The 16335-nt window shown below is 48.8% G+C and overlaps 1 pseudogene; it reads left to right on the top strand.

Annotated features, from left to right (window-relative positions):
• The first annotated feature begins 1914 nt into the window (after positions 1 to 1914).
• Positions 1915 to 9308, top strand: LOC147236223 (uncharacterized; annotated as a pseudogene).
• Positions 9309 to 16335: the final 7027 nt, after the last annotated feature.

The raw sequence follows: 16335 nt of genomic DNA, 5'->3' as shown, positions 1-16335 counted from the left end.
TCTAACAAGTTATATTAGTGATATAAAAATGTCTGAATGAGAAAAACAGTATTAAAATGTAATTTCATATTGTTGGTGAATTAATTATTCATTTAGTTTAATAGTCCTGTTGCTTTAGGAAGTGGTAGATCCATCAACCAATTATAATGCTGATAGGTAGTGGTGTGAGAGGAGGATGCAGAGAATAGGATTAGATGGAGAAAGTTGATTCCTTGTGGCGAGCCCTGAAGGAATAAAAACAAAAGAAGAAGATCTATCCTCCAATCATATTGCTGATGAAAAATATAATTTCATATTCTTAGTGAATATATCATTGATTTAGTTTAATATTACTGTTGCTTTAGGAAGTGGTAGATCTATTAACAAATCATAGTGCTGATGTGTGTTCTATAATGTTCCGTCTGTGTCACTGGGCGGACTCGAGCAGGGAACCACACTTCAGAGCAGGGATGGGTTGAAAGCGCTTTTATTGCATTGAAATAGCAGGACGGGTTGCAGACGGGACTGCGGACGGGACGCAGGCAGGACAGGTTGCAGGCAGGACTGCAGAGGCTGGGTCTCACCAGGACGGGTTGCAGGGGGGACAGGATGCATATGAGACTGCCGAGGCTGGGTCTCGCCAGGACAGGTTGCAGACGGGACGGGTTGCAGGAAGGACGGGCCCCAGGCAGGGTGGCAGACTGGACGGGTTGCGGGAGGGGACAGAGGTTACACCGGCCGACTGGGTCCGGTCGTAACGAGGGAAGGGACAGAGGTTACACCGGCCGACTGGGTCTGGTCGTAACGAGGGAGGGGACAGAGGTTACAGATGGGGTCCAGCCGTGGCAGGGATCTGAGAGCCACAATCCCCCGGCGCCAAGCAGAGCGTGCCGCTGCCCTTTATAGGGATCTTGATTAGCAGCATCTGCCGCAGCTGGCGCCGATTACAATTGGGATCAGGTGTGAACCCTGACACTATGTTGATAGAATGTGGTTACTTTGAACATTTTCCTGCTAAGTGAATTACTGTATTGAAACGGTGAACTGTGGAGCTCATGCGTCCCACGCATGGATATGAATGCTTGATTGCCAGCCACCACAGTACGAGTTTCGACTCAATTGGATGTGACATTGGTGGGAGAGCCTCCCTACTCTTCCGTTCTCTTTGCTTTTGGGGAACGTGAATTTTTAACTGCAAAGCCGAAAGTACAGTTTCCAACTGTCTACCAAGAGTGGATCTCAACATGGTAGTAAGAAGAAATAGCTTTGCTTTCACTTGCTAACTTGCATTTACTTGCTAAAGGACTGACTGAGTAGCAAGATTTTGGTAACTATAGAACTGTATATTACCTTTATGATTCATTTGATTTGAAATATTTTGAATAAGTCGACCTGTGAATGTGATTGGGATTGCAATTGAGGGTGTTCATTTCGTATTGGTTTAATTGAGATGCTTAATGTTACTCAATGGTTATAATAGTTGAAATAACCTGTAATGAGGAAAATAATACAAATTCTGGATTTCTTTATTGCTATTCAGAACAAAGAAGAGTTCAGGAGACTAACATTTGGAAATCCAGTAAGTAACTAACTTGACTAAATAACGATTGAGAAACTTGTTGCAGCACGCCAGTGTAGAAGTTAGTTATTGTGGGTAGAGACAGGGTGAGACAAGCTTGTTGTAGATGTTGTTGTTCTACTCCTTGGTGGGATTTTCTCGTATTGGCCCGTCAACTTGGGACGTGTCAGTCTCCCACCTGTCGGCGATTGACTGACAATTAGTGCTCCATAAGTTCCAGCCACTCTTGAAAGCTTGGCTTTCATAGTGTAGGGCACCACGAAACAAGGCAACTTTTTCAAGGCAAAAAACGCAGTCAAGCAAAACCGACAAAACCCAGGTACAACCATCCACCAGCCGTTCCCCTAGTCTAGACCATGTGCATCTTTCCCATCCTCGGGGCAGCACCCACCTGCAGAGTTTGGCTTGCACTTAGATGCCCCAACCCTTCCAACCTCATGTAACCAACTGTATCTAACTACAGTACACTAAGTAGGAGGTATTTGGGGCTCCCTGGAAGTGCCAGTCAGCAGTGAAAGAAGAGGCAAAAGATTTTATTGCGTCCCGTATAGCCACTCGCACGTTCAACTTTCTAGCTCTCACAGAAACATGGATTACACCCGAATACACAGCCACACCAGCTGCCCTGTCAGATGAATACACTTTCACTCACACCCCCCGAGCAAATGAGTGCGGGGGTGGAACTGGTTTGTTAGTCTGCCCAGAATGGAAATCTTCTCCTGTTTCCATCCCACACTTTCTTCCATCCTCCTTTGAGTTCCATGCTGTTTCTTTCACTCAACTAGTGAGACTTACTATTATAGTTGTGTACCATCCACCCAGGCCCTTCAGGGGTTTTCTGGAGGAACTTGATGCACTCATATCACACTTCCCCATCAACAATTCCGCTCTTACTCTTCTTGGGGACTTCAACTATGGAGAAAATGACAAGCTTGAACCGTTCTCGTCCTTGGACCATCATCTCTCTTCCTCCGCTCCCACCCATGCAGCCAGCCGTCAGCTTGAGGTAATCATCACCAGAAACTGCTATTCGACTAAGATCTCAGTCATGCCTGTTGATAAGAAACAGCTCTCAGATCACCATTTCATCACCTGCACCCAAGCCCTCTCTCCCTCTCACTCAACTGCCCCCACTGCCCACCTGGTCTCTACACACAAACACTTCCGTTCACTGCATCCCACGGATCTTGCCTTATCCACTACTGCTTCTCTCCCCTCAATCAATTCATTGTCACTCCTCCCCGCTGACACCGCCACAGACACCCTGATTTCCACCCTCTCCTCTTCAATAGAAAAACTCTGTCCCCTCACCTCCAGATCTGCTCAGTTAACCCCACCAGCTCCATAGCTATCTAAAACTATGCGTAGTGACAGATGGACCCTCAGAGCGTCTGATCACAAATGGACGTCCCAACTCCCTGATGACCTTCAAAATGTCCAATCGGTCCATATCCACCTTCTTCTCCACTCAACAGCGAAAGCCAGCTTCTATTGCTCCAAAATAACCCTAACCCAACAAAACAACCTCGTTGACCCTCTTCAGTCAGGGTTCAAAGTAAATCACTCGACAGAGACAGCCCTCCTTCTCTTTCTTTCGGCTTTTCCTGTCAGGGGTCGCCACAGCGAGTCAATTTTCTCCATCTAACCCTATTCTCTGTATCCTCCTCTCTCACACCAACTACCTTCATATCATCTCTCACTACATCCATGTATCTTCTCTTTGGTCTTCCTCGAGACCTCTTGCCTGGCAGCTCCAATTCCAGCATCCGTCTACCAATATATTCTCTATCCCTCCTCTGAACATGACCGAACCATCTCAGTCTGGCTTCTCTGACCTTCTCTCCAAAACCTCAAACATGTGCTGTTCCTCTGATAGACTCCTTCCTGATCCTATCCATCCTGGTTACTCCCAAAGAGAACCTCAACATCTTCATCTCTGCAACCTCTAGTTCTGCCAGCTGTCTTTTGGTCATTGTAACAATTTCTAGTCCATACATGGTCTCACCACTGTCTTGTACACCTTTCCCTTTATTCTGGCTGAAAGTCTTATATCACATTGTACCCCTGACACTTTTCTCCACCCATTACAACCTCTTCACCTCTTTTCCACACTCTCCGTTGCTCTGGACTGTTGACCCCAAGTACCTGAAATCCTCCAGCTTCTTGATCTCCACTCCCTGTAGCCTCACCGTCCCACCCGAGTTCCTCTCATTCACACACATATTCTGTCATGCTGCGACTAACTTTCATTCCTCTCCTTTCCAGAGCATACCTCCACCTCTAGATTTTCCTCTACTTGTTGTCTGCTCTCACTACAGATCACAATGTCATCCGCAAACATCATGGTCCATGGGGATTCCTGTCTAACCACATCTGTCAGCCAGTCCGTCTGTCAGGGTTTCACACCTGATCCCAATTTGTAATCGGCGCCAGCTGCAGCAGATGCCGCTAATCAAGATCCCTATAAAGGGCAGCGGTACGCTCTGCCTGGCGCCGGGGGATTGTTACTCTCAGGCCACGGCCGGACCCCCATCCCTGCCACGGCTGGACCCCCATCCCTGCCACGACCGGACCCCGACCCCGTTACGACCGGACCCAGTCAGCCGGTTTAATCTCTGACCCCTACCCCGTACTGACCGGACCCAGTCGGCCAGTGTAACCTCTGTCCCCTACGTCATTACGACCGGACCCAGTCGGCCGGTGTAACCTCTGTCCCCTACCTCGTTACGACCGGACCCAGTCGGCCGGTGTAACCTCTGTCCCCTACCTCGTTACGACCGGACCCAGTCGGCCGGTGTAACCTCTGTCCCCTACCTCGTTACGACCGGACCCAGTCGGCCGGTGTAACCTCTGTCCCCTACTTCGTTACGACCGGACCCAGTCGGCCGGTGTAACCTCTGTCCCCTACGTCGTTACGACCGGACCCAGTCGGCCGGTGTAACCTCTGTCCCCTACCTCGTTACGACCGGACCCAGTCGGCCGGTGTAACCTCTGTCCCCTACCTCGTTACGACCGGACCCAGTCGGCCGGTGTAACCTCTGTCCCCTACCTCGTTACGACCGGACCCAGTCGGCCGGTGTAACCTCTGTCCCCTACCTCGTTACGACCGGACCCAGTCGGCCGGTGTAACCTCTGTCCCCTACCTCGTTATGACCGGACCCAGTCGGCCGGTGTAACCTCTGTCCCCTACCTCGTTACGACCGGGCCCAGTCGGCCGGTGTAACCTCTGTCCCCTACCTCGTTACGACCGGGCCCAGTCGGCCAGTGTAACCTCTGACCCCGTCCTGTACGAGAACCCGTACTGCCTGCAACCCGTCCCGCCTGGGGCCCGTCCTGCCTGCAACCCGTCCCGTCTGCAATCCATCCTGGTGAGACCCAGCCCTGTGCAACTCTGTCTCAGGACCAGGGGCTTACCAGCGACGCCCTACCTGCCGTTTCAACGCAATAAAGCGCTTTCCATCCAGATCCTTGCTCTGAGGTGTGGTTCCCTGCTCGAGTCCGCCCCTGCGTCTCCTGACAGAATCCCCCGGCCACCATGGACTCGGGGGGGGGGGGGGGGGGGGGTACTGTCCTCAGGGTTTCACACCTGATCCCAATTTGTAATCGGCACCAGCTGCAGCAGATGCCGCTAATCAAGATCCCTATAAAGGGCAGCGGCACGCTCTGCCTGGCACCGGGGGATTGTGGCTCTCAGACCACTGCGGAGCCCTGCCACGACCGGACCCCAACCCCGTTATGACCGGACCCAGTCGGGCGGTGTAACCTCTGTCCCCTACCTCGTTACGACCGGACCCAGTCGGCCGGTGTAACCTCTGTCCCCTCCCTCGTTACGACTGGACCCAGTCGGCCGGTGTAACCTCTGACCCTGTCTGAGACCCCGTCCTGCCTGCCACCCTGCCTGGGGCCCTTCCTGTCTGCAACCCGTCCTGCCTGCCACCCTGCCTGGGGCCCGCCCTGCCTGCATCCTGTCCCGCCTGCAACCCATCCTGGTGAGACCCAGCCCTGTGCAACTCTGTCTCGGGGCCAGGGGCTTACCAGCGACACCCTACCTGCCGTTTCAACGCAATAAAGCGCTTTCCATCCAGATCCTTGCTCTGAGGTGTGGTTCCCTGCTCGAGTCCGCCCCTGCGTCTCGTGACACCATCACCCTTGCAAAAAAGAAGGGGCTCAGAGCTGATCCCTGATGGAGTCCCATCTCCACCTTGACCTTCTCTGTTACCCCTACAGCACAGCGTACCAATGTCTCACAGCAAGGATACATGTCCTGCACCAGTCTAACATACTTCTCTGCCACTCCAGACTTCCTCAAACAATACCAGAGCTCCTCTCTTGGCACCCTGTCATATGCTTTTTCTAGGTCTACAAAAACGCAATGCAACTCCCTCTGGCCTTCTCTGTACTTTTCTATTAGCATTCTCAATGCAAATACTGCATCTGTAGTACTCTTCCTAGGCATGAAGCCATACTGCTGTTCACAAATGCTGACTTCTGCTCTCAGTCTAGTTTCCACTACTCTTTCCCATAACTTCATTGTATGGCTCATCAACTTTATCCCCCTTTAGTTGCCACAATTCTGCACATCCCCATTATTCTTAAAAAAAGGCCCCATCACACTTTGTCTCCATTCTTCAGGCATCTTCTCACTCTAAGATCCTGTTGAATAATCTAGTCAGAAAATCTACCGCTGCCTCTCCTGGACACTTTCACACCACCACAGGTATATCATCAGGACCAACTGCTTTTCCACTCTTCATCCTCTTCATTGCCTTTCTGGCTTCACTTTTACTAATTTGTGCTACTTTGTGGTCTACAATAGTCACCTCTTCTACCCTTGCCTCTCTTTCATTTTCCACATTCATCAGCTCTTCAAAGTACTCTTTCCATCTTCCCATCACTCTTCTAGCATCTGTCAATACATTTCCTCTCTGTCTTTAATCACCCGGACCTATTGTACATCCTTTCCATCTTTATCTCTCTGTTTCGCCAACCTGTATAGATCATTCTCACCCTCCTTACTATCCAACTGAGCATACAAGTCATCGTACACCCTTTGTTTTGCCTTTGCTACCTCTATCTTTACCTTTCGCCGCATCTCTCTGAACTCCTGTCTGTTCTCTTCAGTCCTCTCAGTGTCCCACTTCTTCTTTGCTAACCACTTTCTCTGTATACACTCCTGCACTTCCTCATTCCACCACCAAGTCTCCTTATCTACTTTCCTTCTAGATGACACACCAAGTACTCTTCTACCTGTCTCCCTGATAACACTAGCTGTAGTTGTCCAATCATCTGGAAGCTCACCCTGACCACCTAGGCCCTTCTCAACTCCTCCCTGAAAACCATGCAACACTCCTCCCTTTTCAGTTTCCACCACTTTGTCCTCTGCTCTGCCTTTGTCCTCTTCATCTTCCTTGTCACCAGAGTCATCCTACAAACCACCATCCTATGATGTCTGGCCACACTCTCACCTACAACTACTTTGTAGTCACTGATCTCTTTCAGGTTACCTCGTCTATATAAGATGTAGTCTACCTGCGTGCTCCTACCTCCGCTCTTATAAATTACCCTAATCTCCTGTTTTTTGTGGAAAAAGGTGTTCACTACAGCCATTTCCATCCTTTTTGCAAAATCTACCACCATCTGTCCCTCTGCATTCCTATCCTGGATACCAAATCTGCCCATCACTTCTTCATCCCCTCTATTGCCTTCACCAACATGTCCATTGAAGTCTGCACCAATTACCACTCTCATTTCTGGGTATATTCTGCATCACTTCATCTAACTCATTCCAGAACTTCTCCTTCTCTTCAGGTTCACATCCCACCTGCGGGGCATAGCCACTAACAACATTGAGCATCACACCTTCAATTTCCAGTTTCAGACTCATAAGTCTATCTGACATTCTTTTCACCTCTAGGACGTTCCTTACAAACTCCTCCTTCAAGATAACTCCTACTCCATTTCTCTTCTTGTCAGTACCATAATAGTATAACTTAAAGCCTGCTCCTAAGCTTCTAGCCTTACTACCTTTCCACTTGGTCTCCTGGACACACAGTATATCCACCTTCCTTCTCTGCATCATGTCGACCAACTCTACCTTTTCCTGTCATAGTCCCAATATTCAGAGTCCCTACTCTCAGTCTCAGGCTCTTTCCTTTCCTCCTCTCTCTCTGCTTCCGAACACGCACTCCTCTTCTTGTTCTTCAACCCACAGTTGCCCAATTTCCATTAGTACCCTGTAGGTCATCAGTACCAATGGTGGTCGTTGTTAACCCGGTCCGCGACCGATCCGGTACGGTATAGTTTTGGTTGACTCGCATGTTTGCTTTTGGCAAAAGTTTTACGCCGGATGCCCTTCCTGACGCAACCCTCTGCATTTATCCGGACTTGGGACCGGCACAGGGAGGCACTGCTCCGTGCCCCCCCAAGGCAGGCTTGGAGAGACACGGGCCAGTGCTGCCCTGAGGCTGCATTAGAGACAGCCCTCGTAACGGTGTCATAATCACTGCAGGAAGCAAGAGCAGCCTCTCTTTCGCCTGTGCTCATACTTATTGACCTGTCAGCCACGTTCGACACAGTCAACCACCAGATCCTTGTCTCCGCCCTCAAGGGTCTGGGTGTCACAGTCTCTGCACTCGCTCTGTTGGAATCCTACCTGACAGGTCGCTCCTACCAGGAGATATGGAGGGGGGCTGTGTCTCAACCACGCACACTGTCAGTGTTCCACAAGGTTCTGTTCTAGGCCCTCTCCTTTTTTTCCTGTACACAACATCACTTGGTTCTGTCATTCGCTCACATGGCTTCTCTTACCACTGCTATGCCGTCAACACACAGCTGATCCTGTCCTTCCCTCCGTCTGACACACAGGTGGAAACCCGAATTGCAGCTTGCCTGTCCAACATCTCAGATGGCATCTAGCCCCTCAACCTAGACAAGACTGAGCTGGTATTTCTCCAGGGGAAAGGTTGTCCGCACAGACACCTTGCCATTAACATTGACAACACTGTGGTAAGGCCCACCCCAACTGCAAGAAACCTGGGTGGGGTCCTAGACAACCAACTGTCATTCTCAGCGAATGTCGCAGCAGTCGCTCGTTCCTGCACATTCCTCCTCTACATCAGGATGATCCGCAGATTCCTCACTGAGGATACAGCGCAGATACTCATCCAGGCTCTAGTCATCTCTTGTTCGGACTACTACAACTCCCTCCTTGCTAGTGCCTCAGCAGTGACCATCAGACGTCTGGAGCTTATTCAGAAAGCGGCAGCCCACCTGGTGTTCAACCATCCCAAAGTCTCCCACACCACTCCCCTTCTTATGTCCCTACACTGGCTCCTGGTAGCCGCCCGCATCTAGTTCAAGACCCTGGTGCTTGCTTACCGGGCAGTGAATGGGACAGCCCTGTCTTATTTCCAGGTTATGGTCAAGCCACACGTCCCTAGCCGTCCCTTCCGATCTGCAACCTCTGGGCAACTGTCCACCCCAACACTCAGAGCCCCTGGCTGCCACATACCAGTCTGGGCCCTTCTCGGTCTGGGCTCCTAAGTGGTGAAATGAACTCTCGAAAAAGGTCAGAACAGCGGGGTCGCTGCCCATCTTTCGCCGTGAGCTGAAAACACACCTCTTCACCAAGAGTACCCTACTAATCGTACTTAGCCCCAACTCCACCACCCCTCCCCTCAAAAAAAAAACAAAAACAAATGAGTGAATATATGTATATGGTTCCGAGATGGCTATTTGGTTGAGTGGGCACTTCTGACTACTGGTACTTTGGATCTTCGGTGACTGAATTGCACTTCTTGTAAGTTGCCGTAGTTAAAAGCATCTGCCAAATGACTGTAATCTAATGTAATGTAACACTTTTGTGACAAATTAAGAGGGGTTGATCAACTATGTCAGTGAATTATGCTGGGCTTATACTTAACAATTTCTTCGTCTGCCAAATGACTGTAATGTAATGAAGTAGCTATAATGCTCCCTGCATCCTACCACCACTGGATACACAATTATCCTACAGCCTCTGTCCTCCACCTCAGCGTCCAGTTGGCATAGCGTAATGTCTTGCACTCATACACCTCCTCGATGTCCCCCCAGGGAACTGTCTGCTCTATGATGTAGGCCAACTGGCAGGACTTGGACCAGAGGTCAATGTCTGGTCGCAGAGTTGTTGTTACTATCTCCGGAAGGAAAACAAGGCTCTGATCTTAGTCGACTTGCACCTGCCAGTCCCTGGCTACATTCAGTGGGGACAGATCAGGGTTCGAGGGGCCAGCCCTCAGCTTTTCCCCCTCTCAAACAAACACTGAGTGGTGTTGGTGCACATTCTGGTTGTTGAAGGGCTGGAGGTTGATAGATACCCTTTTGCATTAAACTTTATCAGCCAGGCACTTGAGGACCACGTTGTGTTTCCAAGTGATTGAGACTGGTTCTACAGCCAACCAGAATGTGCTTGAGTGTTGCAGCAGTGGTACAAAGGGGGCAAAATGGGTCCTTTCCAAGCCATAGCTGCAGAACTCAGACGGTTGGATTCCATGTTCTAGAGCTCATACCATGTGAGTTTTTTTCCTCTCAACCCCCTCCCACCTCATCCAGCAACCCTTCTTGGCTTATAGTATGGCTTTGGCGTGTCTTGCTGCTTCTTCCTGTCAATGCACCTCCTCTACCACTCAAAGAAGTGCAACCTGTTCCACTCAAAGAAGTGCAACCTGTTCCACTGAATGACATCCTCTCTGGTTCAGCTGGGGAAACCACTGACCAAGCCAAGATAACAGCCGTGAGAGACTGGCCTGTCCCCTGCAATGTTTGGGAGCTGTGGAGCTTTCTGGGCCTGGCTTCCAACAGCCACCGGTTTGTCAGGGACTACCATCACCAGCCTCCTGCTAATACTGACTCAAAAAGGATAGGTGGTCCGAGGGGCCAGTAATGTGGGCCTCTGTGCAGTGCTGTCCCAGTACGGGCAGCAAAGAGAGCAGGTAAATAATATATGTCAGAGAGAATCTCCTGGGGGATGCCATGGAGACAGAAGCCAAGCAGTTGAGTGGTTTGAAAAGCTGAGGGGAGCTTTGTGAGGGGAATGACATGATAAGCTTCAGAAAAACAGTCTATGATGTGATGAGAATGGTGGTCATACCTTTAGAGGGGGTGAGTCCAGTGACAAAATTGATAGCAATATTTGACCAGGGTCTCTTCGGAATGGTCAAGGGTTGAAGGAATCCAGCGGGTGGTTGATTGGAGGATTTGTTGCATGCGCAAACAGAACGAGCAAGGATGCAGTCTTTAATGTAATGTCATATTTGTGAAGTTCACTTATGTTGCTTATGAGCTGAGGTGTTTTTTTCTAATCCCGCACTGCGCCCCCTACAGGAGCCTAATTTTGGTTTGGCTTTTTTTTCCTCTCATTCCCCTTGTTCTCCCCTCTTTTCTCTCTTTTCTTACACAACATGGCATCCTGTGTGGCAGATGTGTTTGCCTGCTCCGGAGTTGCATGCCGCCCAAATGACAGCAAAGTAAGTATTTCTTTGTACGGGGAAACACGTTTCCATACTGTACATATGACAAGAAACACTTGTAACCTTGTAACCTGAACCTTGAAACCTTAACATCCCTGTGGATAGATGGCCGACAGAAGCGGCAGTTAATGAGTGCAACGGTTCGTCTGATACCAGGATTGACAGAAAATTTGGAACAGTGGATCCAGTGAATGAGACGAGATCGAACCCAGAAGGGGAGGTATATTCTGTTTGGTGGACCAGTGCCATGGTCTGTTTCAGTCTGGAGAGCTTAGTTCATGAAACCTTCAATGTCTCAGGAAAGAGCCTCAACTGTGCAGTTAGGTGGCAGGATGGGTGCTGGGGTCTTGTTGCTATCATCCGAGGAGAACTGGCGGGAAAGAGCATTTGGCTTTGTGTTTTTGGCACCTGGGCAATATAAAATGGACAGGTTAAATTGGGAAAAGAAAAGAGACCAACGGCATTGACGTGATTTAAGATGTTTGGCTGACTGTAGGTAAGATAGATTGTTATGACCTGTCCAAACCAGCACAGGATGCTCAGCACACCAATGCTGTCACTCCTCCAAAGCAAGTTTATGAATCCAATCATAGGGAAGGTGAGGTGGGAAAGGAAGAGCCTTGTGCTTACTAAAGACTTGGCTGAAATCATGATACTTTTCGGGAATGAGAGACAGATCAGCTGGGTATGCATAATTGGGGTTTGCAGGAGATGGACTTGGAGGCACTCTGTCGGCAGTGAGAAAGACGGTTAGATGACCAGGATTAGATTCAGAGTTCTGACCAGTTAAGATGCAGATTGTGGTGTTGGAGCCAGTCAAAACCAAGGACGATGGATGAGTGAGATGTGAGGAAGACATAGAAAGATGTTTGTTCATGGTGATTTCCAGAAATTATTAACTGTAGGGGCTTTGTTTTGTGGGTGATCTGGGGTAAGGCTCTACCAATCAGTGCAGAGACATGTAATAGAGTGTGAGGCATTGTTTCAATGTTGGATTGTAGGACTAGAGTGGTCAATCAAATTTTGCTTGCAACCGGAATCAATAAGTGTTGTGAGGCTGAGAGAGTCGTTGTTAAAAATAATTGTGGCAGAGAGCATGAATTGGGACGAGATCCTTATTCTGAGATGGTCCGCCAGTCTCACTGTATCTACTGCAGAAGAGGCATTAGTTAGATTGTACTCACCACTTACGTTCCTCCGGGAACAGGTGGGTCTAACCGACCTGCAGAGGTTCTGGTACTGGAGTGGTGGATCTGTGTGTTCATTGGGGGAGAGAAAGCTGGGAGAAGATGAATAGTTAGTTCTGTACTCAACCTGTCATTTACTTCTTTCCTTGTTCCTCTCCCTCAGTTCAGACCTTGTAGCAAATCCAGCATTTGCTGAAGACATCCTGCTTTTTTGTCCCCTTATTTTGTTGTCAGGGGTACATGAGACCAAGTCAAGAAAAGAAGAGTTGTGTTGGGTTACGAGATTATGTGTCTGTGTACAGCTCCTTTCAACTCAGTTCTTCACTAATTGGCCTGATAGACTATAAACCCTGTAGATGAATGGATTTTAGGCCTTGTCAGGCTGCGCTTAAGAGGAACCTGCTGCCAGCACTTTGGTGTCAGATTGTTCAACTACAGTGGCCACTGCCATGTGGATGCCTTCTCCTGGAGTCAAAAATCCTATCTTGGTGGACTGCCATCTCCACAGAAGGATCCATTATTGCATTTTTGTTCCTGAGTCTGGAAATCTATGTCTCACTTCTCTTTGCAAGCGCCTTGTTCCTCAGTCCAGAATTCTATGCACCCCCTTTCCTCGCAGTTCCTTGCTCCAGAGTTCGATGCCTCAGCTGTCCTTGTTCCCAAGTCCAGAACCCTATGCTCCTATTCTTCATAAATTCCTGAGACTCACGTGGCTCCACTGTGTAAATACATCTACTAATGCACCTGGACACATCCTCAGTGATGTTCCTGGGATCGTCGGGTGTTTCGGGTCTTTCAACATCATACACCCTCATCCAGGTGACCCAGCCAGAGCTAATCAGGCCCCGGCTTGTGTCCAGTTGGCACGCTAGCTACCATGATTCCATGGCTCTCCTCTCTTGAGCCACAGCCATCTTGAGGCCCTCTCTGCCGCTTCGGTGGTATTGCGGATGGCTCTTCTCCTATGCTGCCCAACAATGCCCAGACAACCCAGAGCGCTGGCATAGGACCGGGCTGCAAATCCCCTGCAGCCCACTTCCACTGGAAGGCATTTTGCCCTCCATCCTGCTTGCTGGCACCCCCTGACCAGTCCCGTGTACTTGGAGAGCTTCCTCTCAAAAGCCTCTTCCAGGCGGTCTTCCCACGGGACGGTCAACTCCAGCATTATCACTTGCTTGGTGGCCTCTGATACAAGGACAATGTCAGGACGGAGGGTGGTGGTTGCAATATGGCTTGGGAACTTAAGCTGTTTTCCAAGGTCCACTATCAGCTGCCAGTCTCTTACAGATGTCAGGATGCCTGCTGGTGTTCTTTTAGCTGTGGCCGCCTGCTCCCCAGCCCTGACAAAGCCAATGAAGTCCTTGGCAGGGCGGAACTGCTTTGCCCAAACCAACCCTCTGCTAAGTGCCTCAGCGATGGTCTTCAGGACTTGGTCATGCCTCTATCGGTAGCACCCTTCTCCTAATGCTGTGGTGCAGCAGCTTAGGACGTGTTATAAGGTGCCTCTCTTAGAACACAATGGGCAGGCTGGCGACTCCGCTAAGCCCCAAGTATGCAGGTTCGATGGACTCGTTGTCCATCGTTGTTCGTTGTCCAGAAACAACCTGGACCCAGCATAGCCCTCCATTAATTTCCTTGTAAATAAACCCCTCTAATGCCTTACCTTCTCAGAGAATCCTTGAATTTGGAGTCAGGTACCCTCCGAAAATCATGACAGCCTGGTGCAGTTGTGGTTTACCTAGTGGTACTAATTATGTAGTGTAGGGAAAAGTTAAATGAAACCTACAAATGTAAATATATTAGAATTTTAATTGCTGGGAATCCCTGTGAGATGGAATCAACTATGCTGTGGGCCACATGTGGCTTTTTAGCCGTAGTTTGCCCACCTCCAATTTTAGTACAATGAGCACACATTTCCGATGAAATTTGTTTCCATTTATTTACTTAGGAAATATTAAAATGTGATTTGAAGCTTCTCTTCCCACCGATTGTATCACAGGTATTTTCCATAGTCCTTGTGACATGTTTTGACTTCTCTATACCTAATGTAATTATCTTTATATAATTGCAAGAAAGTAAATCACTGTCTGGACCTCTTTCACATACAATGGGATGCACGATACAGACACAATGATTTTTATGTCTAATTATAAATGTTATAGGGAGCAGCTGTGGCTAGGTTGGTAGAGCAAGTGTGCCTCCAAACATCAGGTTTGCAGTTCAATTCCTGGGTGCTCCTGTCATCATGCAAAAGTGTCTCTTGGGCAAGATACTGAACCCCCAGTTGCTTGTGATGGTCAAGGTTAGCACCTTGCATGGCAGCTCTGCCACATCAGTGTGTGAATGGACAATTGTAATCCAGAGTAAAGTGCTTTGAAACTGCAGGGTGTTAAAGGTACTATGCAAGTGTGCCGCCATGTTCCATTGTGAGGTTATAAGTAGCAAAGTCCATGATGTTCTTTGACTGTTAAACTGATTTAAGATTGCTCAAAGAAACTGAATCATTGCAAATAAGCTCAGGTCTCTGGGATAAAGGGAAGCAAAACTGAAAAACATTTCTGTTCTGAGGAAAATATGTAAAAAGAAGAAGAAATGGGAAGCTTCCTATTTTGATTCATCAACTGCTACTTACTCAGCAATTTGGGTCACAGGGATATTGTTACTGGGAGCCAATGCAGCTGTCATTTGGGAGAAAGATGGTGTATACACCCTGGGCCATTGATAGCAGGGGCACATACTGAGAAACAATACATGATCATTCACATATCTGGTCAATGTTTCCAATTAACCTCGTGAATGTTTTGGAAGGAAACCAGAAGACACAGAGAAAACTCATGCAGACATGAGCAGAACATGCAAACTCCACAAAGAAAATTCCTCTGTGGAAAGTGAATTAGAGTTACTGTTCAGCCACAGGGCGGCACTGGCCCGTGTCTCTCCAAGCCTGCCTTGGGGGGGCACGGAGCAGTGCCTCCCTGTGCCGGTCCCAAGCCCGGATAAATGCAGAGGGTTGCGTCAGGAAGGGCATCCGGCGTAAAACTTTTGCCAAAACCAAACATGCGAGTCAACCAAAACTATACCGGATCGGTCGCGGGTTTTACCGGGTTAACAACCACCACCATTGGTACTGATGACCTACAGGGTACTAATGGAAATTGGGCTACTGTGGATTGAAGAACAAGAAGAAGAGGAGGAGTGCGTGTTCAGAAGCAGAGAGAGAGGAGGAAAGGAAAGAGTCTGGGACTGAGAGTAGGGACTCTGAATATTGGGACTATGACAGGAAAAGTTAGAGAGTTTGTCGACATGATGCAGAGAAGGAAGGTGGATATACTGTGTGTCCAGGAGACCAGGTGGAAAGTTGTAAGGCTAGAAGCTTAGGAGCAGGCTTTAAGTTGTACTATTATGGTACTGACAAGAAGAGAAATGGAGTAGGAGTTATCTTGAAGGAGGAGTTTGTAAGGAACGTCCTAGAGGTGAAAAGAATGTCAGATAGACTATGAGTCTGAAACTGGAAATTGAAGGTGTGATGCTCAATGTTGTTAGTGGCTATGCCCCGCAGGTGGGATGTGGACCTGAAGAGAAGGAGAAGTTCTGGAATGAGTTAGATGAAGTGATGCAGAATATTCCCAGAAATGAGAGAGTGGTCATTGGTGCAGACTTCAATGGACATGTTGGTGAAGGCAATAGAGGGGATGAAGAAGTGATGGGCAGATTTGGTATCCAGGATAGGAATGCAGAGGGACAGATGGTGGTAGATTTTGCAAAAAGGATGGAAATGGCTGTAGTGAACACCTTTTTCCACAAAAAACAGGAGATTAGGGTAATTTATAAGAGCGGAGGTAGGAGCACGCAGGTAGACTACATCTTATATAGACGAGGTAACCTGAAAGAGATCAGTGACTACAAAGTAGTTGTAGGTGAGAGTGTGGCCAGACATCATAGGATGGTGGTTTGTAGGATGACTCTGGTGACAAGGAAGATGAAGAGGACAAAGGCAGAGCAGAGGACAAAGTGGCGGAAGCTGAAAAGGGAGGAGTGTTGCATGGTTTTCAGGGAGGAGTTGAGAAAGTGTCTGGGTGGTCAG

Source organism: Fistularia commersonii, chromosome 2 (genome assembly GCF_037954325.1).
Source record: "Fistularia commersonii isolate RoL2024-O1a breed Wild chromosome 2, RoL_Fcom_v1.0, whole genome shotgun sequence".
Taxonomy (NCBI): Eukaryota; Metazoa; Chordata; class Actinopteri; order Syngnathiformes; family Fistulariidae; genus Fistularia; species Fistularia commersonii.
Note: the sequence above shows the minus strand (reverse complement) of the source record. Positions and strands in the feature narration are given on the sequence as shown.